The 23,714-nt window shown below is 32.0% G+C and overlaps 2 long non-coding RNA genes across 2 annotated transcripts; both read left to right on the top strand.

The window, feature by feature from the left end:
- Window positions 1–1,045: 1,045 nt before the first annotated feature.
- LOC147815971 (uncharacterized) lies at window positions 1,046–1,659 on the top strand. The gene is made up of 3 exons (XR_015430982.1): window positions 1,046–1,135; window positions 1,231–1,303; window positions 1,533–1,659. It is a non-coding gene; the product is annotated as an uncharacterized LOC147815971 (long non-coding RNA).
- Window positions 1,660–1,916: 257 nt separating this feature from the next.
- On the top strand, window positions 1,917–7,184 carry LOC147815970 (uncharacterized). The gene is made up of 2 exons (XR_015431487.1): window positions 1,917–2,423; window positions 6,912–7,184. It is a non-coding gene; the product is annotated as an uncharacterized LOC147815970 (long non-coding RNA).
- The last annotated feature ends 16,530 nt before the right edge of the window (window positions 7,185–23,714 follow it).

Raw genomic sequence — 23,714 nt, 5'->3', positions numbered from 1 at the left:
TCATTCACTTAAGTATTAATTTGCAATATGTGCAGTGTTTTTTTTTTATTATTCATTATTTTTGAGGATTTTATAAATATAATTTCTGTATCGTTGCAAGTATAAAAGATTATTATAATAATATATCTATGAATTGCAACACAATATACACATTCAAGTTTGCTTAAAATAAATTTTAAAGAATGATTGCCATATTTTTCTACTGTAATCAATGCTATTGTGAAATACCTCTCTAATAGTACCGAATTTCATATTGGATGTTTTTAAGTTTTATGGTAATTTTCAATTACTTTCTCTTGATAATGTAAATTATGCTTCATAATATTGTTGCCTTGAATCAAAGTATCGTACTTAAGAACTGAGATAAATGAAAGTTGATATTACTAGAGATAGCTGAATGTTGCATTTTTAAAGAAATCTTTTTTTTTTTTTTTTTTTTTTTTTTTTAAACGTTTGTGATTTTTTCATAAGATGTTTGCAAAGTGCAGTGTCAATTGTTGTTATAAATCTCGCAAAAAGTGTGGTTTTGGCAATGTTCTATGCAGCATTTTATCAAATTATCTGACCACAATTCATTTCGCCACATTGTTTCTGCATTGCACGAATGCTCAACTCATTTTACATGTTCGCTGAATTACTCGCCGTCCCACGCCGCTTACTCGATGCTGGAATATGAAGTATTTTTTGCAATCACATACAACCTACTGCATTTTGTAAGAGACTTTTGATTTCAGGCTTCATCCGCCCTCTTGAATGGAATCAAAAACCTTCGAAATTTTTGCTTATCATGGAGGCCAACTGAACATTATAAATTTTTCCTCTTAGTTCTTTGCCAAGAACTAATTAATTTACGTAGATAATGTTAAGAAAATTGTAGTTGAAATTGTTTGCTTCAATTTTTACCAAAAGGAATTATATAAACTGGTGTATTTGATTTTCATAATCTATTATTGATGTAATATATATTGTAATTAACCATATTTCAGCATATTTTCTCTTATTTTAAACCCATATTTTGGCAATTCCTCTTTTTCAGTTTGAAAATTGTTTCACACAAATGCAAAAGATAGTAGACAAACGTTTAACTAGCTCTAGGGTCAGGTTCATGTTGCAAGATGTTATAGATTTAAAAAGGGTAAGTCATCAAATACTATACCCTATCAAATAACTATATTTTAACCTTTGTTTGAGGTTTAAAATTTAGCATTTAAATTTGTTTTTGTCTTTTAGAATGATTGGGTTCTACGGAACATGTCCTTCCAAAACAGGGTACCTGATCACCGAGACAGAAGAAAAAACACTGGTGTGTATATGTGACCATTCCTTAATACGTCAGATGTGGGGCCAAGCACAATCTCGTTCTGCTTTATTTTGTTATTATTATTTTTTTAATTTTGTGTGTGTTTTTTTTAAGCAATTTATTTTGCCTAAATTTATTAAGCAAATTATTCTGCCTATATTTTAGCTAAATTATAGGCAGTGTGACTGAAAAGCAATTTTCCTGTGCCTTATTTTCCTTCTTTCTTGTTTAGCTCGAAACATGGGAACATCATGGGGGTGGAGGTCTTCTACAAAAAGTAATAAAGGCAGCTACAGTCTTGTTGGTCCTACTAAATTAAAACTGACTAATGTAAGTTTGTTTTCTTAATAATACATTAGTTATTTGACCAATCAAGTGATAATGTTTTTAATTCCACTACCTATTCATGGTGTCCTTGCTAAACAGGTGGTTTTCATATTTAGTTAATTCATGTTTTGTTACTTATTCTTAAATTCTAATGAACGTATTTTTCCCCCTATCATATCTGATTTGTAGTTGTGTGACAGCTTGGAAATAATTTTGTGATGTGCTGTTTTTAAAATGGTGTTTATGTTTAATCTGTGAATAACTCCATGGTTTTATATATATATGTGGAATACAGATCCAATCTACGAAGCATTCATCCTATCACGTGATTGAAACCAAGGACATTAATAGACATACGTCTACATTCTTTTGTTCTTTTTACAAGTACACCATTATTGTTAGAATGACTGGCTCGAGGAGGATGCCAGTGGAAATTGTAGCTTACTTGCCTATTATTGTTAATATATATTTTTATTAAGTTTAGCACAGCTTCTTTATTTTTGAGAAACCCTCGCTTCACCCCCTTTATCCTACAAATGGGGGCTCGTCCACGGGAATGTGGATCGCGATTTGAGCAATAACCGGATCTGTCGCGAAGGACAGAATTGATCCAGAAACTTTCATGAAACTTTCGAATCATCCTGAAATTATTGGATTATTTTGTGAAGCAGAAGTGCAGTCATCTTTTCCGTGGAAGTGCAGTGTGAAATCCTTGGATACGAAAAGGGATACGAATCTGGTTTGAATCAACGAAACATTGGATTACCATTGGACACTGAGAGTCTCTTCAAACAAGGTAGGAAATTTTCAATTTTAAAAATGTATAAAAATTCAAAGAAACAAGACCTAGTAAAAGTATTAGAGGAAATAGGAGGCATCGCAGACAGCAGCGATAATATCGTTAAATTAAAAGAAAAAATTGAATGTTCCGAAATATTTAAGAATGATTCTGAATTTGTCAAAAATTTGATAACTAACGCCGTCGAAGAAAGAGTACAAATAGCAGACAGGGAACTAAAACAAAGCGAAATTCAGATTGAGTTAGAAAAATTAAAATTAGAAAGACTCGAGAAAGAAATGCTTTTATTAGAGGCGAAAAACAAAGCATTTGAAATTGACCCTCCCAAAACAATAAATGATACACCTCAAACAAACATTGAGAATCTAATTCATAGCATTAAAACTCTATCTCTTCCAGTTCCATCGAAACCTGAAAACTTTATTCAATTTTTTTCATCGTTGGAAAGAGCTTTTAATACGAAAAACATAAATGAGAGGCTTAAAGCTGAAATCTTAATTAATATGCTAGGTGAAAAAGCAAACAGCATCTTGCTATACATTGAAGAAGAGGAATTAAAAAATTACGAAAAACTTAAATCATTAATTCTAAGAGAAAACCAAATAACCCCTCAACAGTGTCTATTTAATTTTCGCCACCAAAGAAAAAATTTTGATGAATCACACATTCAATTTGCAACACGAATTCGTTCAACTTTTGAGTATTATTTACGTCTGAGAGAAGTAAATGACTTTAAAACATTATGTGATTTAATCATTTCGGATAAAATATATGAAACACTAGACAGAGACACATCCGCCCATATTGGCGTAAGACAGGCTAATGGTTGGTTCAAGCCTCTCGAATTAGCACAAGAATGCGATATTTACTTTACGGCAAAAAGAAAATCGCAAAATGAACAGCAGTCAACATTCAACCACACAGAAAATCAACATCGATATAGGAGCACTTTTCATTCTCCTAAAAACACTCATCAAGGAAAATATAGGGCAAACACTTTTAAACGAACAGATAAATTGCCAGACACTAGAAACTGCTACATTTGCGGTGCGAATTCACATTTCGCAAAAAATTGCAATATGAAGTTTAAAGAAACTCAAAACCAAACTAATCCTTCACAAATTAATGCAAATCAGATTAATCAAATCGAAAGTAAAAACTCAATCAATGAACAATGTGTAAATAATTTGGAATTTATTGAATTAAACGTTAATGAACGAAAAATTAACTGTTTAGTAGATTCGGGTTCACGCATTTGTGTTATAAATAGCAAATATGTAAATTTGAAAGATCGTATCCCAGAAAGTTCAATTGAATTAAAAAGTTGTTTTGGAGAGATAATTAAAGCGAAAACTTATTCTCTTACAATTTCACTCCCAAGTCAAAACATCATTAAACGTGAATTATGCATCCCGTTCGCAGTAACCGATAAACTTAGTATGAATTGCGTCATAATTCCTCAAGTAAAAGCTCTTCTTTTCGAGTGTCAAATTTCAGATTCGCCAGATGTTAAATTCAAAACAACTTCGAACACTTCGAATAAAAAAATAAATGATCAAAATGCTTATGCAGGAGATTTATTGCAAAAGGAAAATTCTCAATCTCAATGTTTACTTTTAAACAAGAAAAACGATCTGTGTTTAAATGATTCCTTGTCTTTTGATAATTCCTTATTATGTGATACTTTGCATGATGATAACAACTTTTTATTTGAATTTCATGATGATATTTTTAATTGTTTTCAATTGAATATAAATGATATAAATACTATGCACTTAAATCATATCAAAAATGAGCATGTTAAACAGGGTGTATTTAATCTTATCCAAAACTATAAGCCTCACAAAGTGAAAACAAGTAATTTAGAAATGAATATAATTTTAACAGACGATACACCAATTTACTGTAAACCTCGTCGATTACCATATGTTGAAAAACAAATAGTTGATTCCCAAATAAAGGAATGGTTATCAAAAGGTATTATTAAACCTAGTAATTCAGATTTTGCTTCCCCTATTGTTTTGTGTAAGAAGAAAAATGGTACTATGCGTCTTTGCGTGGATTATCGTAAGTTAAACAAAAAGACAATTAAGGACAGATTCCCCCTTCCTGTCTTAGATGATATTTTAGATAGTATAAGCGAGGCAAAAATTCATTCTCTACTGGATCTTAAAAACGCATTTTTTCACTTACAAATAAATGAAGATAGTCAAAAATACACATCATTTGTCACCACCAATGGTCAGTATGAATTTACCAAAGTGCCCTTCGGTTTAGCTAATAGCCCTGCCGAATTTCAACGATTTATTAATCACATATTCAGAGATCTAATTAATGAAGGCATTATGGTAATATACATGGACGATATAGACGTAATAGCGAAGGATGAAATTGAAGGTCTAGAGCGTTTAACAAAAATCTTTAAGATAGCCTCAGAATATGGCTTGGAGATAAATTTCGAAAAATGTCAATTTCTAAAAACTAAAGTTAATTTTTTGGGACACATAATCGAAAACGGTACTATTACACCTTCAATGGAAAAAACGAAAGCAGTTACAAATTTCCCTGAACCTAAGAATATCAAGCAAATTCAGAGTTTCTTAGGCCTTACAAGTTATTTCCGTAAATTTATTCAAGGATATGCATATATTGCAAAACCATTAAGCGACTTATTGCGTAAAGACACTAATTTTATTTTTGGACCAGAACAAAAAATCGCTTTTCAAAAATTGAAAGAAAAATTATCAACAAACCCAGTTCTCAATTTGTTTAGACAGGGTGCTAGAACAGAATTGCATACAGATGCATCTAAACTTGGTTACGGAGCAATCCTATTGCAAGAGGGCGATGATGGAAAATTCCACCCAGTTCATTACATGAGTCGGAAAACCTCAGTACAGGAAGAAAAATATTCCAGTTACGAGTTAGAGGTCTTAGCTATCATAACAGCTTTACAGAAATTTCGCATTTATTTATTAGGACAAAAATTCAAAATTGTTACCGATTGTTCGGCATTCCAAAAAACTATGGAGAAAAAGGAAATTACCCCTAAAATAGCTCGTTGGGCATTATTTCTAGAAGAATTTGAATACGAAATAATTCATCGCTCAGGGACACACATGCGTCACGTTGATGCCTTAAGCCGTTATCCAATAATGATTATTGAAACCCCTGAAATAACACCTAAAATTTCAACAGCCCAAAAAGAAGACGAATTTATATCAACAATTAAGGAATTAATTAACTGTGGTAAAAAGGATAATTACTTTGTGAAAAATGATATTCTTTACAAAATTGTTAACGATAGAGATTTATTAGTGGTCCCTAAGACCATGCAAATAGAAATTGTAAAAAATGCTCATGAATTAGGTCATTATGGGGTAAACAAAACAGAAAATCTTGTTAAAGATAAATATTTTTTCCCAAACATCAGACAGTGCGTAGAAAATGTAATTAACAGTTGTGTTAAGTGTATTTTAGTAAACAGGAAAAAGGGAAAAGCAGAGGGTTTATTAAATCCAATTCCAAAAGGTGAAACTCCATTAGACACATATCACATTGACTTTATTGGTCCAATGCCATCCACCAATAAAAACTACAACCATATTTTTTCTGTGGTAGATGCATTCACAAAATACGTATGGCTCTATCCTGTAAAATCTACATCATCATTCGATGCCATTCAGAAATTAAACCTACAACAAACAAATTTTGGAAATCCTAATAGACTGATTAGCGATAAAGGTGCCGCGTTTACTTCTAAAGAATTTAGCGACTATTGTGCAAATGAAGACATTACTCATCTTACCATCACAACTGGAATCCCACGAGGAAACGGAATGATTGAAAGAATTCACGAGACACTTATTCCCATTTTAGCAAAACTATCCATAAACGATCCAGAGAAATGGTATAAATACGTACCATTAGTACAAAGAACATTAAACTCTACTACATCTAGAAGTACCAAATACTCGCCATTTGAACTGCTCACTGGCATTAAAATGAAACAAAAACAAGATGACAAGCTTTTGGAAATATTGAAGGAAGAACATGAAAACACCATAATGTGTAACAGACAAGAGATTCGTGACAACGCTAAAGTCAACATTTATAAGATTCAAGAAGAAAACAAGCGAACATATGACAAAAAGCGGAAGAAAGCTCACAAGTATGAGAAAGGGGATGTCGTTGCCATTCAACGAACGCAGTTCGGTACAGGACTCAAGTTGAGACCAAAATTCTACGGACCTTATGAAGTTACTAAGGTGAACAACAACGATAGATACAATGTCAGAAAACTTGGAACTCACGATGGTCCTAATATGACTTCTACTGCTGCAGACCATATGAAGATCTGGGGAAATTGAGGAACCATATGGACTGAAAAAAAAAAAAAACTAATAATTTTTTTTTGTTTCTTATAGCCAATTGTTTTGAAATATTTGCTTTTGTACTGTTCTTTTTTTTCTTGTGTATTTTCAGAAAATGTCTTTGGAACAAACATGTCTATTGGTGAGAAGGTGGTCACCGCGGTCGGTGAAGAGCAGGACGGCCGTGTGGAATACAGATCCAATCTACGAAGCATTCATCCTATCACGTGATTGAAACCAAGGACATTAATAGACATACGTCTACATTCTTTTGTTCTTTTTACAAGTACACCATTATTGTTAGAATGACTGGCTCGAGGAGGATGCCAGTGGAAATTGTAGCTTACTTGCCTATTATTGTTAATATATATTTTTATTAAGTTTAGCACAGCTTCTTTATTTTTGAGAAACCCTCGCTTCCCCCCCTTTATCCTACAAATATATATATATATATATATATATATATATATATATATATATATATATATATATATATATATATATATATATATATATATATATATATATATATATATATATATATATATGAAGTAGAAAACAAAAAACGAATCAAATATCAAGATGCAGGTAGACGCAAAATGATGGTTAATGAGGATACTGAGGAAAACAACAAATAAACAAGTTGTCTCTGCATCACGAAGAAAAGATCATTAAATCCAATTAGGGCCATTTGCCAGTACTGCGCTTGCGTAGTGCAGACGTAAAACTTACCAGTCATTGAGTTGGTCACACCCAGATGACACACCTTCATTTGTCGTTTGGAGAACCTCCCCTCCTCAAAGCAATAACCAATCATTTAACGTGTTTCCGGTGTTCTATTTTATAGATACAAGATTTGTTGGATGGCATCATTATCGAAACATTATTGAGTATTTTGGTATTCTTAACTGTGTATAGAGCAGAAAATTCTATTCTTTTTTTAAAACAACCTATCACCTTCATACCATTTTAATTAATTCGTGTATTTTATATTGTATTCATACATATTATCTGATTCTATTCACTTACTTAAAATTAAATTAATTATTTAATTAAACTAATTAAAGTGTTGTGTGCGTTTTGCCGTTTAAAATGTTTTACTGTATTTTTCGGAGAAGCATGCCCTGTTTTGGATTTTGTGCCATTAAACCTTACATTTGATCAATCAAGAAGAAAAGATAAGTAGAAATACTATAAGGTCAAACTTTAAGTGCTCTAGTCTCTAAAAGTATATAAAAAAGTTTTTAGTCTCTATGGCAGTGTTTCTTAAAATTTTTGGTACAATGGACCCCTTTTAAAACTTTTTAAGAATTCACGGACCATCCCCCTGTGAAAAAAATAATTGCAAAAAAATCAATTATTAGAAAACTTTTAATTTTATTTTAATAGTACATAAATTTTTAAAATCAAAATCTTCAGTGTGGAGGTTGTAGCTTCTGTTCCTTAATTAATAAATTGAATTGGGGGATGGTTTTCGACGAAGCAGCGCGCATATCATGTTCAACATTCAATCGATTTCGATGTTTTGTTTTCATCACAAGTGTGGAAAATCCGGCATCGTTAAGATACACTGTAGCTAACGGAATTATAGCTGCCATAGCTCGCTTTACAAGCAATGGGTAGGCTTCTCTCACAGAAGACCAGAACTCTCCGAGTGTTTTTGAATAGAAATCAATTTTTAGCAAGAACTTAGTTCTAAGATGAAAAAGCTCATCTTTAGCAAGGTTCATATCATCGATACAGTCAGTATCACAAAGAAAAGGATTACGAATCCCCAACTCAAATTGTATATTTATCTCATCCAAATTAAAATATTTTTTAAATGAAACTTGAAGTAATTCCAGGTGTTCAGATTTCATTTTTATGTTATTCCGTAACAAATTATTGTGCTGAGTTGCATTTTCAGAAAGCACTTCATCCAACATTTGAAAGTGTGCATATATCTCGTTTTGAATTCTATTTTTTCAAAGTGGCATTTTCAATAAGAGTCCTTGCAATTTCTCAGGTGCATCCATAATGGTGATATCAGGCCCTTGAATTAAAAGACTTATATTGTTCATGTGGTTAAAAATATCTTTTATTTTCATGTGGCTGCAAAATCTTTCTTTTTTTTCGAAATATTCAAAGAGTGGGTTATCTTTTTCTTCTAGAAGAAGTGATACTTCTGTCGTCCACATGAAAATTCGTTTCAAAACCTGCCCTCGTGACAGCCAGCTCACTTCCGTGTGGTATAGAAGTACCTCATGTTCTGCTTCCATTTCTTGACACAGTGTTTTAAAAAGACAATGATTTAGAGCTCTACTTGGAATAAAATTCACAGTTTTAATAACTACTGATAATACACTGCTGGCCACCGTAAATGCAACAACCTGAAGGAAGCATGCAAATAACATGAAATTTACCACATGCATTAGCGGAGGTGAGATATGCAAATAATTAGAATTTCTGCTCAGAAGCACATTTCACGCCTGTGGCACCACTTCAAAGCGCTAACTTGCAGATTTCGACGATTTCAAGTTCGGCAATTGTGTTTTTCAAAATTGTATTTGGCAATTGTGGTTTTTTTCAAAAAAAGATCAAATATGCCTCGTAGAAAACAGCGATCATCTTTTGATCTGGTATCCGAGTTCGACAGAGGAAGGATAGTGGCCTACCGAGATCGTGGATTATCTTTCAGTTAAATCAGTAGTTGTGTTGATCGAAACAAAACAACTGTAATGCGGATATGTGATCGTTGGATGCAGGAGGGTACGACGGACCGACGTGTTCGATTGCATCCACTTCAGTGCACCACTTCACGTGATGACAGACGAATTGTGCGCATGACAATGACTGATCGCTCAGACACAACACAAACCATAGCACAGCACATTCAGTCTGTAACGAATCATCCAGTGTCTGAGCATACCATTCGACGCCGTTTACAGCAAAGTGGTCTGTCCGCAAGACGTCCATTGCTTCGTCTACCCTTGACGCAGAACCATAGACGTCTCCACCGCCAATGGTGCGATGAAAGAAGGCTGTGGACGAAAGAATGGAATGAAATTGTCTTTACTGACGAGTCGCGCTTCTGTCTGCAACACCAAGATGGTCGCATTCAAGTCTGGAGACACCGTGGAGAAAGGATGCTGAACATCTGCGTTATGCACCACCACACTGATCCTGCACCGGGTATTGTAGTATGGGGCTGTATTGGATTTCACTCTCGCACTCCTCTAGTACGCATTGCCGGTACTTTAAACAGCCAGCACTACATCTCTGAGGTGATGGAGCCAATTGACCTTCCTTACGTTCAGAGCTTGCCCACAGCCATACTTCAACAGGATAATGCGCGACAGCACGTGGCACGCATTGTCCAAGGGTTCTTCGTCAATCGCCAGATTGAATTGCTTCCCTGACCAGCTCGCTCACTGGATCTTTCGCCAATCGAAAGCATGTGGTCCATGATTGCTCAACGATTGACCAAGATTACATACCCAGCTGCCACACCAGATCAACTTTGGCAACGTGTGGAAGCTGCTTGGTTTTCTGAACCCCAAGAACACATCCAAAGTCTCTTTGAATCAATGTCGAGGCGTGTGACAGCGGTGATCTCCAACAATGCCGGCTACTCCGGTTACTGATTTTGGCAGAAACCACACTTCACAGAAGTCTATAAATTTAATAATTTGATACTTGGTCAACATGTTATCTATAAATATTGTTGTGATATCTCTTGTCTTTCTTGATGTTGCAATTTTGGTGGCCAGCAGTGTATTTCTTTTAAGCTGGTTAGTAGAGTTTTTGTAGCCAGTGCATGTCTATGTAAAAAAACAATAAGTAACAAAAACATTAGGAGATTCTGTTTTTATTACCAACAGGGCAAAACGAGATTTATTGCCAAGCATCGCGGGTGCTACAACTGTATAAGGTGAATGAAGGTTTTCTTTCCAGTCGAAGTCGTGTTTGATAAAGAAAACATTTAACATTGGTAAAGCATCAAATGATTTTGTAGTTCGCAAAAGAGAATTACAAAATAAAAATTCCTCTTTGGTATCAAAAGACACGTAACGAACAAAAACAAGAAGTTGACTACAATTCGAGATGTCTATAGTTTCATCCAGTTGCATACTAAAGGGAAATGTCGATGCTTTCAATTTATCGATGATCTGTTTCAAGATAGGACAAGAAATTTAAATTATTCTTGAATGTATCACATCATTTGACATTGGAATAGCCTAAAGTTTTTTTCTCTGTACCAGTCCACAAACTAATTCAACCATTTCCAGCGCACATGGCTTAATTAACGTCTCTCTAATAGTAAGCGGTTTCTTTGCTTTTGGCAATAGGATATGCAACTTTGAGAGATGCCTCAAACAGAGGTTTTTGCGGAATACCAAATGCAAGTTTGTTTAATGTTCCAGATTTCAAACACTGGGCTTTCTTCTTAGTAAAAAATTCTAGATCTAGTAACGTGGTCAAGGTGACAAATCTACGTAACTTGATAGGGGTTGTTAAAAATAGCACAGTCATCAGGGGGCTGCCCCTAATGGTGCAAACTGAAAGTCGGTCATTGGATTTTGTTAAAAATATGACAGGGATATTAGAGGGCTGTGTGCAGTCTGCACTGAATTTGGGGTATCTCGATCACCTAGTTTCAAATATGTATTTTCACCTTTTAGAAAAAAAAATCAATGTTATTTAAATATTATTGATCCAAACGTTTTAAAAATTAGGAGAAGTTGGTAGACCCCCAAAATATGACCCATGGACCCCTAAGGGGTCCATGAACCACAGGTTAAGAAACCCTCATCTACACATTGCATATCAGGAATTTTATGAAAATTATTTTTTCCAATTTCTCTGTAATTTTTTTTAATATAAGACAATTTTCAATGTTATACTTACAATTTATTATTATAAAATTTAAAGCATTCGTTATTGGTATCAGATAATTTAATTAAAAATTACGGGAGAACAAATTAGAGCTTCGACGCATAGTGCACCCAAAAGCAGAATAAACGAAGACACTTGCAAATGAATTTTTCACCATCGGAAACAAATAAAACGAGAAAAAAAATGTATAAGTGAATCGCCTACCGGAAGTTGAAACATCTACAAATACTGTCTCCGAACCATACAATTGTAAACAGAAAACACGGTCTAGAATAATGTCTATAAAAAACTGATTTCCATTAACAAAGAGTTTACATACCAGAAGGCAGAGTAATACTCCTTTTAGTAAGTCAAAAGTAGAAAGTGAAGTATTACTTGTTTTACTTTCGAAATAATTTTCTATAACTTGCTAAACTCCCTCAGATCTTCCAAAATGACGCATATGATATTATTAACAACTTAATAGTTGCATCATTTTGAAGAAAACGGTCATAAAAGTGCCCATTTTTTATTCATGAAATTATACAAAACTAAGTGTTTATACAATATGTGTAAACATTTTTAATTTTTTGTTAATTTTAAGCTTAAATGCTTGATGATTGCTGACTTCTACATTATTAGCACTAATTACTAACGAAATTGAAGTAGCCCATTAAGATTGAAATTCTTAATGGAAAACCAATGAGATTTATACTTCACGAAAATCCAATTATTAGAGCAAAAGTTATTCAGAGTGTATTTTTGCTCACGGTATATATATCTATTGAGGTTGTTCATATGACAAATGAACAATTTATTGTTAAATTTCTTAGCGCAGCCATAGTGTTAAAAAAAATTCCGTTCGTAATTTATTGTCAGTCCCTCAAACCTCACAAAGTTTTAAGCTTCATTTATATGTAGGAGAAATAGCACGATCTAATCACACTTATAAATTTGTAAACTGATATTTTAAAATATTTTTTGAGAAATATCAAAAAATGTGTTAGTATCGAAGTGTTTCCATTATTTTGTCCGAACCCTGTACTTAATCTAATGTATTAATACAAAATATTTGCTACTATAAAAAAGAAATATATTTTCTGAAAATATAGAAATTCTCTAATAACTGGGGGATATGTTTATAATGTAGAAAAAAAAATGTGATGGCTTTCCTGTTTTAATGCGCAGTACCCGTTCAGTTGTAAAATAATAATAATAACTTTTGAAAATTCACAATTTAATAAATTATTGCAATCAATATAATTCAAAAAACAAAAATTGCATTTTTACGTACAATTCCTATATGAAAGGCAAAACCATGATAGAGTTCCCAGTTTATATTTAATATTAAATTTAAACAGAAATTTGTCAATACTTAATTATTAAAATATCTTGCAATGAAAAATAATAGTGGAAATAAAGTAGATGTTTTTTAAAGTAATATGTTTAACATTGCAACAAAGTGTTTGCACATTTCTAGGTTTTAGAGGAAGTCCGATGAGTTCTTATTATTATTTGTATGATTGTGTGGCAACAGCCTTGGCGGTGGTCTACTTAGTGTCCAAAACTCCTTGATTCTGGATAGCAGGCCTCTGTGACTTCTGAAATCTTTCGGTAAGTCTTCCTAACTCTGAGATATTTTGATAAAAAAGCTCAAAAATATTGTAATATTCAGCATTTTAAAACTCGGAAGTTATCAGTGTAAAAAATTATATTAAGTTACATTAAAAAAATTTTTTTATATGAACTGATTCTATATTAAATCCAATTAAGTGAAATATTACATTTACGATCAGTGGTCGGAAAAACATTGTTTTTATAGTTTATTACAACTACTTTGTTACGAATGTAGTTAACAGCAACTACTACTACTTTTTTTTAAAATGGAGTGGCTATTGAAATTGTAGTAACTACTTTACTACTTTTAGGAGACAAACTTTGATAAAAAACTTAATTTACAACTATATTCAAAATGGTTTTGAATAACAAATTGGCCTACATTAAATGCAAGGGAATAATTGAGAGAGATTTATGTTTACAAGAGTGAGTTTGTTTTACCAAAAAAAAAAAAAAAATTTCGAATTTGTTCATTTAGCCTTCAAATTTTTACACATATTTCGACAATTGAAAATTTAATTTAAGAAATGCAAAATTATCAAATAATCGCATCTTTTCAATTGCTCTTTTATTTCCTCTTATAAATTAAGTACATGAAAATGCATTCCGTTTCTTTGAAATAACATCAATGTTTCACAAGTGCGCATTTGTATGTGTAAGCGTTACCAAAGTGATTAATTGTCTATTTTAATTGCTAGTTAGACGTAATTTTAAATACGTAATATCCATTAAAGCTCAGCTGCAGCCACTAGGGTCATTTTCATTGCATTCATTGACGAACCCGCGAAGATTTGCACCAATCAAATTCGAAAAATTAAATCCCTTAGAGCCTTACTTCTTTTCTCAACTAACGATAATAGTAGTTGCTAGGAATTGCTACAAATTGCTGTCTTTTTTTTTTGTATCTCCCTAAACTAGTTTTTTTTTAAAGAAAGTAGTACGCTACACTACAAACTACAAAAAAAGTAGCGACTACAGTAGTTTCACTACTTGTAGTGCGCAAGTTCTAACCACTGTTTAAGACAATTCTCTTATCTAAAACGTATATGTATTCTCTTGTTAATGTTTTTAAATTGTGTGAATAGTTTATTATTATTATAGGCATTTTTTACACCAAAGACCACATAAACATTTTTTTAAATGAGCAATTAATATAAATATTTGTATACCATAGTTTCAAAAAATTTAGTTCAAGTTTTAGCTCAAGTTTCAAGTTTAGTTCATAGTTTCAAATTTTGCCATAAATTTTCCTCGTTTTTGCTTATTTTATAAGAAATAAGCTATCTTAAATTGTTGTGCTAGTATTATGGACGTATTTACTCAGCCCATTATTTATTAAGGAATTAAAATATTTAATAAATAATGAAGTGAGTACCATTTACATCAATTATAGGGTGCGTTAGGGTTTTTGAAAAGTGCTTAAAGGTGCTTTTTTTTCAATGGGTGTTCTCTTGTTAATTTTTTTCTCTTGTAAATTTCATCGTTGGTGACGCGCCATCGTCTTCGTCATTGGCAAGCAAATGGCCTTCTTGCGATATACGTTCGAAATCAAAATAGTTTTGTATCATGATCTTTGAACTTCACTTCGGGATCATTCACTAATTACGTATTTTCATGTGGGTTTCCAAAGCATTGAAGAATCCCGAAGCTTCATCACCTCAGAATTTTCACCTTTCTTATATTCATTTTGTTCATTAAACTTAAGAATCAATATAGAATTTTAAGATTAATATTTCTAACTGAGGGACCGTCCACCAGCTGCATAAATATTTTATAAACTTTTATTGTACTTTGTTACTTTTTATTAATTATGGTATTATAACTTTAAAAATTTTCAGTACTCTCAAGTTGTTTTATGAGAACTCAATAATAAAAGGTAATATTATAAACTAAGTTATAGGTATAGGTAGTATAGGTATACACTAAGTTTCAGTTCTTCTAGAGTTAAAGAAATACTGAACCAAATAACAAATAATAATAATAAACATTTTTAAGGGCAATACAGTAATTTACATTTATAATATGAATTTATTGGAGTTTTCGTAGTTTGCTTAATTCTTTACATACCTTAATAAATTCGGTATGATAAATAATACTTGTAAATAATAGATAAATAATGTTTTGTTGAATATGCTTTTATAAATAACTTTTATTCAGTTAATAGTTAATTATAAATTATAATAGTTAATTCAAAATTATAATTTAATTAACAGTTAAATTACAGTTTTGAATTAATTTTTTATATAATTAAATAAAGTAATTATTAATTTAAGGACAAAATGAGTCACTTAATACTGAATATCTTAAGTGTGTATAAATTGTTTTGCGATGGCTAATATAATCAAGAAAATAGTTCTTCGTCAGCCACTAGTTATTTTATCATGATCATGTAAAGTCTTTGAAAGTTGTTATGCATTTTGTTTATGTTTTTGAGGAACTTTCAACAATAGGAAGAAGAAAGTTTTTTTTATTATTGTGCATATCCTAATTACAGAGTTGGATTTTGATGTCACAAACTGACTTTTGATTAAACACGTCAAAAATCTGTTAATTTTGTTAACATTGGGGACATTTTATTAGACATTAAATCATGCACAATACTTGCATTATATACTACTACTATAATTAACATTTATATTATATATCATTTATTAAAAATACAGCCAAAATCGATAAATTATTAATTGGGTTTTCTAAAAACATGGTACTCTTAACATGTTATAAGTAATAACTATGAGTTGTTAATTATTGTTAATCTAAATATTGATTTTTATTATTTTATGCCACAATCTAGGCAGATTTTTTAGATTAAGTGAAACTAAAGTGGTCGTCAATAATTGTCTGATCTTAACATATTAAAAAAATATTTTTCTTGATTCTTAATGTTTGTTATTACTACTTATGTTATTTATGCGCTGATTCGCAGATTATGTCTAATCATGCGAATGAGACTTTGAGGGATATTCAGGTAGCGAAAGAAAACTCTTCCATCTAAAAAAGATCCTACGAAATTTTTTATTATTCATAAATGTGTCACTTTACAAATTTTTCCTCGTTAAAAAACATTAAATGTCAATTTGTGTATGTATTACGAGGGTTGTAAATTAAATAGTGGCAACTTAACTTTGAAACTCACAGAAGGGCGGGCATGCGCAAATAGGATATGGGAGCGGTGAGGTGGCGCTGTTGTCGATGTGTAGAGTGCAAAAAACAGTCGATTTGCTTAGAAGGGTAGTTGTTGCGTGGCGTTAAAGTGAGGAGTTTCGTTTCCATCGCTCTAAAGCATGTTTTCAAAAGGTGATCTGCGGTCGTGGCTTAAAATCGAGGTAGGCCGTGGCAAAAATGCAACAGAATGCTATCGTGGATTAGTGGAAGCCTGTGGCGCAAATGCTTTACCGTATAGGACAGTAGCACGATGGGTTCAAGCATCTCTTCTTTTTTCGTCATTAAGCCTTTTGACAACATGCTTTAGAGCGATGGAAACGAAACTCCTCACTTTAACGCCACGCAACAACTACCCTTCTAAGCAAATCGACTGTTTTTTGCACTCTACACATCGACAACAGCGCCACCTCACCGCACCCATATCCCATTTGCGCATGCCTGCCCTTCTGTGAGTTTCAAAGTTAAGTTGCCACTATTTAATTTACAACCCTCGTAGTTTGAATCCCTTAAGTTTATGAGTGGAACCTTTAATTTAATAAACTGTTTAAATATACAGTCGGACCTCTATTTAATGAAGTCGCTAAATCCCGTTAAAAAAGTTCGTTATATGGAAAATTAGTGAAGTAGAAAATCATCTCTTGAAATACTTGATCAATACGAAACAGGTTTTAAATTCATAAACACTAAATTAAAATAGCAATTGATACACCTTTATCTTGTAAACTAGTATCTTAGCCATAAGAGAAATCTACATGAAAAGCAAGAATAGAGCAAAACATAATCAAGTGTTACACTATCATGCTACATATATTTTCAACTGAAAAAAGCTATATTTAAGTATAAAATTATACTTGCATTTATTATAAAAGTAATTAGAAACATACCTTCTTAAATTTAATTGCTACTGATAGAATCTGTCTCGTCTGAGTTTTTCATTTGAAAAGCAAACAAAACGGGAAAGGGATTTTACTGCTTTCTCTAAAATTTGAAAGTCAATTTAAGGTCATTCCCCCATAAAATGTGTTAACAAGGTTGAAAAAATGTTCTGAAATATTTTTGGAAAATAGGGAAAGTGGATCTCAAAGAAAAGTTCGTTAAATAGAAAATTCACTTCGCTATTTGGAAGTTATTTTACGAAGAAATTTCCAAAATGTTCTTGGTTCTTCGAAAAAAATCGGAAAATGGAGAAATTAGCAGAAAGGAAGTTTGTTAAATAGAAGTCCGACTGTATTTTGATTTCGAATAATTTTTAACATATTCTCGTACACTCAAGAATTGTGTAAAGTCTAACAAATTTCTTTTCTTGTATATATTTTACTTTCCAAAAATATTTTTAAAAGTTATTGTACTAAAAGGAAGAGTTGTAGTTGTAGTTCATTTACGTCGCACTAGAGCTGTACAATGGGCTATTGGCGACGATCTGGGAAACATCCCTGAGGATGATCCGAAGACATGCCATCACAATTTTGATCCTCTGCAAAGGGGATGGCACCCCCGCTTCGGTAGCCCGACAACCTGCACGCGAAATCGAGCACTTTACGGTAGAACAGTTTAATGAGGACCAATACCGCACACTCTCGGTCCCTACACAGACTGATCCAAGTGGTCACCCACCCGCACACTGACCGCAGCCAGTGATGCTTGACTGCTAAAAGGAAAAGAAATGACAGAATTTTGGGGAAAGTTTCGATAAAAAAAATTAAAAAGAACTTTATTCTGAGGAAATATTAGGGACTGAAATTTTTCTGCACTCCTGCTTACATTTCCACGAATATATCCTGTAAGTCATGAATATAATATGATTATAATTAGATTATATGTAATCTAATTATAATTTGCAAAATATATAAATGTTTGATTAAATGAGTTAATAATTTCTTAAATCAATCAATTTAAGGGTTTAGTTGAGTTACTACCAATATTTAGTACAGTTATTAAAATTAATTTCCTAATAACCTGTTATTTTATTATGTTATAATAGTTTAGTAGGTCAACATTCTAGCTTATACAGCTGAGCATCAATCAAAAGAACAGTTTCAAATTTCGGTCTTATTCATATTAAAATGAACATGGTGTACAGAAAGCTTCAAAACTAATTTTTTGTAATCGTTTGCTTTGGGGAAAAGAAGAGTTAAAATGGAAGTAAATGAAAACTGATTTTACATATAAGGAATAAGATCATTGTTATGTGTTTTTGTATTTTTATTTTCAATAGTCTAACAATTTAAGTTATTGGATAAATTCAAATTTGACACATTTATATTTAAAATTATTGAATATTTTCTGCACCAAAATTTGGGGTTTTGGCAGTAATTTTCAAAACAAGAAAAGTTTCATGTTAAAATAATTTAAGAATAAAATTGATTGAGAACTTGAAATTTTACAAGTATGGTAATTTAAAAATACTTCGTATTCATAATAGCTATTAATTATCCTGTCGCCAAAATTTTGAGTTTTTAACGATTGTCAAAAACTATGTCAAATGGGTTTTGTGACTTGGCGACGGCTAAAAGCAGATAAAACCATCAATTGTCAAAAACGTGCCAAACATGTCTAATTATGATATTTTTTTATAGTGCTTAAAATATTTTTTGAGTGCTTGAAAAGTGTCTAAAAGGTGCTTATTTTTTATTGAAAAATTTGGCTACGCACCCTGAATGAGTTTGACACTTATGAATAACGAACAAGTTTAACTTATTCTTTAAATTTCATGCAATTTATTTTATTTTTGAGAAATATTTATTTTTGCTTAAATTTAGTTTCAATATTTTGTTTTAAAAGTTTTTAACGCTTGTACTTTACTCAAGAATAAGTTATGTAGTAAAAATATGTACAATTAATGAAATTTTATCATTAGTTATAAAACATAGAGGAAAGCCGAGGAATTTTTTTTCTGAATGTTAATAGCCAGCCTGCTGATGGAAAAAAGGGATTTTGGACAGTTTAAAACTGTGTTACAAAAAGTATTTAGTTATTAAAGGCTTAAGTCATAAGTGAAAATATAAAAATAAAAATATATATTTCACAATATTATATGACATAAAAATACAGACCAGTCTTTCACATATGTATTTCAAAATTTTCTAAACTATTCATCCTGCTGTAAAACGTTATTGCTTTTGTGGGAAATTTTATGTATCACATTTTATAGGTTAAACTTTTTCACTGTTGCATTAGTCTTCATTCAAAATATTTAAGCAGAACTCCAACATGATGATTTATTGATGGAAAATATTAATACAGTAAATTTGTCTTCCAATTCTGAGAAATTAAAGAAACTCATTCTGATTATTTCAATTTTTGTAGCAATCATTCCTGATATGGAGGGATCTTCTAATATCATTTGTGCTTTTAATAAGCGCTCAAAAATGTAATTATTAGTTGCGAACTTATTAGTTTAATTTTCAAATATTTGTTTCACCAACCATTTTGAAAATTCTGTCGCGAAACTTCTTAAACAAAAATGTCATAAATGGCTTAAATATAAAGTAGGAAAATTCGAACAATACTTAACTCTGAGCAACCGTAGCTTAAGGGATGGAGTGCTTGCGTCCCAATGGATGTGACCCAAGTTCGGATCCCATAAATTGTTGGTACCTACAAATTCTGTTCCCACTACGGTACTGGCATAAAATATTAACGGTGCTTGACATATCACTGATTAGAATCCACTCGCCGTCGGGCTAACTGTTTTCCAGGAAGGTCAATTTGTTCCAATGCTTGTCCTCTTAGTTGGGCTCAAAGCTACTAGACAACGGAGTTTGGTTATTTCTAGTTACAAAATGAAATACAATCATTAGGATTGAGTTTGTCTGTATAAACTTTGGCTTAATACATATCCGAATTGGCTGTTGAAAAAACATTATGTGAGTAAATACTTTAGTTCAAGCTTATTGGGCATTCATACACACTTATAGTGAGTGAGCATATTTCTTTTGAGTTGTGCAATAAAAATAGTTCTTTAGAAGATTTACATAAAATTGTCAATAACATTAAATAACTCTAAAATATTTAATTTTCTTTCATTTCTCTTTGGTTAGGCCTAGTTTTCTTAATATTTTTCTGTAATGTGCGTGAGTTTGATTTGCAAGCAAATTTTAGTTTAAGAATCAGTGTTTTAGTGTACTAAGAATGACCAAAATTGGTAGTTGTTAACTTCCGCCGTTGAATGTTGACAATCATATAGTCGCTTTAGTGAGTGTCCGAAATATATACTAGGTCCAGTTAAGTGCCTTCATCAATGTTTTTTTTTAGTGTTAAGTGCCACTGCCTAGCATTTAACCGGTACTCCGAACACTGATGCTTCTCCCTATCTTTAGTCAGAATATATTAAAATATCGCATAAATATAATAATATCAACGAATAAATTAATATACAAAATCAGATATAAGAAATATTTCGGACATTCACCGAAGCAACTATGTGATTGTTGACATTCACTGGTGAAAGTCGACATTCTCTTGATTTCGGTTTCCTAAGGTAAGATATATATGCAACCTAAATTAATGATTCATACTAAATGTTGTATCATAAAAATAACCTTACCGACTCCAATGTGTATCATCATATCTTACTTTTAAAGTTGTTGAATACCAAAATGGTGGCAGTTACTTTTACATCTAGTGTTTTCAGAGGACATTTTTGGCATTTCAGTATTTTTAGAAACTATCAGTTCTTTGTGTAGCAAAACACTTAAGTACCAAGAGCTATGTATAGTGGTTCACTTTGGTATAAAGTTGTTGCCACCGGTGCAATTGTTCCTCAACCCAAGTTAAAATTTTTGATGGTTTTCCATTGATGGAACAGCATAAGCTTGATGGTAACCATCAATGATTCTATCATGAACAATTAGATTTTTTGATGGTAGCCAACATAAGTAACCATCACCTCAATGTAGGAATTTGGACTGATTTATGATGTTCTAACATAAGATAAGCAACATGTTTTGATGGTTTGTTCACGTTGAGCCATCCGAATTTCCATCATAGTATCTTAAAAATCAAATGTTGGAACCATCATAAACGACCATCACTTTAATGTAGGAATTCGGACTGATTTATGATGGTCCAACATAAAATACTCAAATTATTTTGATGCAGAATCAACAAGAATTCCCATTAAACTACCATGAAAATGTATAGTTGAAACCATCATGAAACAGCACGGATCATCATAGATTGTTGATCCATGAGAGTCAAACTTCTCTTGATGGTTGACCATCATAGTATTAAAGTAGTATTTTTCATCATAGAATGATGGAAATTTGTTGGAATATCAAAAGCAATGAACATGTGATGGAAAATCTCGGATGATGTTGACCATCGAATTATGTCGGAACATCATGAATCTCACTGAAACCATCATTGATGGGACCATCAAGAATTTTGATATCGGAAAAGTTGTATCAGAAAAACGATGTCTCTTGCAGGAGAAATGCTTGTTGCAGTGGAAAGATGACAAACTCTGTCCTCCTCCAGCGTGTTTTGATAGAGTAAATGAGAAGTGGTTTTGACTCTAGAACGCTCACCTTCTGCTATCAGCAAGCACGGTGGTAGTCATCACAGGTAAATATTTATATATGTAAATAAACCTTTAAAAAAATATTTTTTATTTCAAGATTTTCCTTAGAAAAGTTCAGGATCTTGAAATATTCTATTTTGGTGTATATTGTATATATACAGTCAAACCTCGCTATAGTGAACGAAATGTTCGGTCCCGTGCCTTGCTATGCACGGACAATGTTATTTTTTGTGGATATAGTGAACTAAAAAAGTGAGGAAGTTGGATAAAATGAACTTTTTTCAGTCTTCAACTGAATTTTTTTTTTTGTAATTTCGAAATTTCTACTTCAAAAAAAAAATACATAAACCGATTTTCAAAACCATCTATTGTAGCGTTTGCTTCTTTTATCTCACTTTCCCATCCCTAAACAAACAATGCAGATGTTACCAACCCAGGCAGACGATGCTCCTGTAAGGTGTCAGTCGGATCAATATACATTTTCTGTCAAAGGGAATGAGAAATTATTCATTATTGGTCAAAGAGTTGGACACTAATATGTGTTGATAAGGCTCTCATTTAAACCCCTCTTTGCTCTCAGTTCAGTTTAATAAATCCTGCAAACAAGTGTCTCAAATTTAACTATGGCGAGCAGTAAACGTAAAACGTTCTCCATTGATGATAAAATGGGCATAATCAGAAAAATTGAAAATGGATGCAATCAAGCTGATATTTACAGGGAATATAAACTATCCTAATCTGCAGTTTATAGCATATGAAAAAATAGGTAATTAATAATATCTGCTCATTCAAAAAATTTAGATGGCAGAAAAACGTTGAGAAAAGCAGATCACAAGGATGCTGAAGAAGCATTACTGAAGTGGTTCACCAATCGAAGTATCTGGACAAATGTCGATGAATTTGCTAAGCGATTTTATGAAACTACTTTTATGTGCTCGAATGGCAGGTTAGGCTTAAAAAGCGGAATAACAGAAATTATCTGATAGTCGGGAAGTTTTTCCATATCTGATGTTGTTGAGGATTAAGCTAAAGATTACTAATTCTTTTCTGTACGCAAGACAAAGAGTAATGAAAAATAACACATTTTTTGCTACTAAATAATATTTTTCACGCATTTATTTGAATAATGTGTAATAAAAAGGAGGAGTTTCGGAACCATTAGTTAAATTGCCTGCGTAACGGATATAGTGAACTCCCGGTTATAGTGAACAGAAATTTCGGTCCCTTGAAGGTCCACTATAGCGGCGTTTGATTATATATATATATATATATATATATATATATATATATATATATATATATATATATATATATATATATATATATATATATATATATATATATGTAGTGCTCGTTCTCGTTCTTTCTCGTAAACTCTTTAGTCGTAGCTTTCATTCATGAATGATTATTTTGTTGATTCCAATTTTCGCAGTCATTTTTTAATATTTTTAATATCCTTTATATAAGGATGACAACATAATGCATTTTCTATGAATTTATTGAATAAAGGATAAGGAAATCTATTTACAAATTATATACAAACGAAGCAGAGGCTCCGGGACACATCTTTACCATTTCATTTCCAAAATATAAGTGTACCTTCTTTAACTAACATATGTTCATGTCATGTGATCTATATAACCCAGATGTTAGAACCGGCGTCTGGAACATCTTCAGACCAGATGGAGATGAACTAATATCTCAACACGTCTTGATTTTTATGGGAATTCGGCTTCGTTACGATTTTTTATTGCGCGG

The sequence above is a fragment of the Parasteatoda tepidariorum genome, chromosome 2 (genome assembly GCF_982258835.1).
Source record: "Parasteatoda tepidariorum strain Cologne lab strain chromosome 2, Ptep-v5.0, whole genome shotgun sequence".
Lineage (NCBI taxonomy): Eukaryota > Metazoa > Arthropoda > Arachnida > Araneae > Theridiidae > Parasteatoda > Parasteatoda tepidariorum.
Note: the sequence above shows the minus strand (reverse complement) of the source record. Positions and strands in the feature narration are given on the sequence as shown.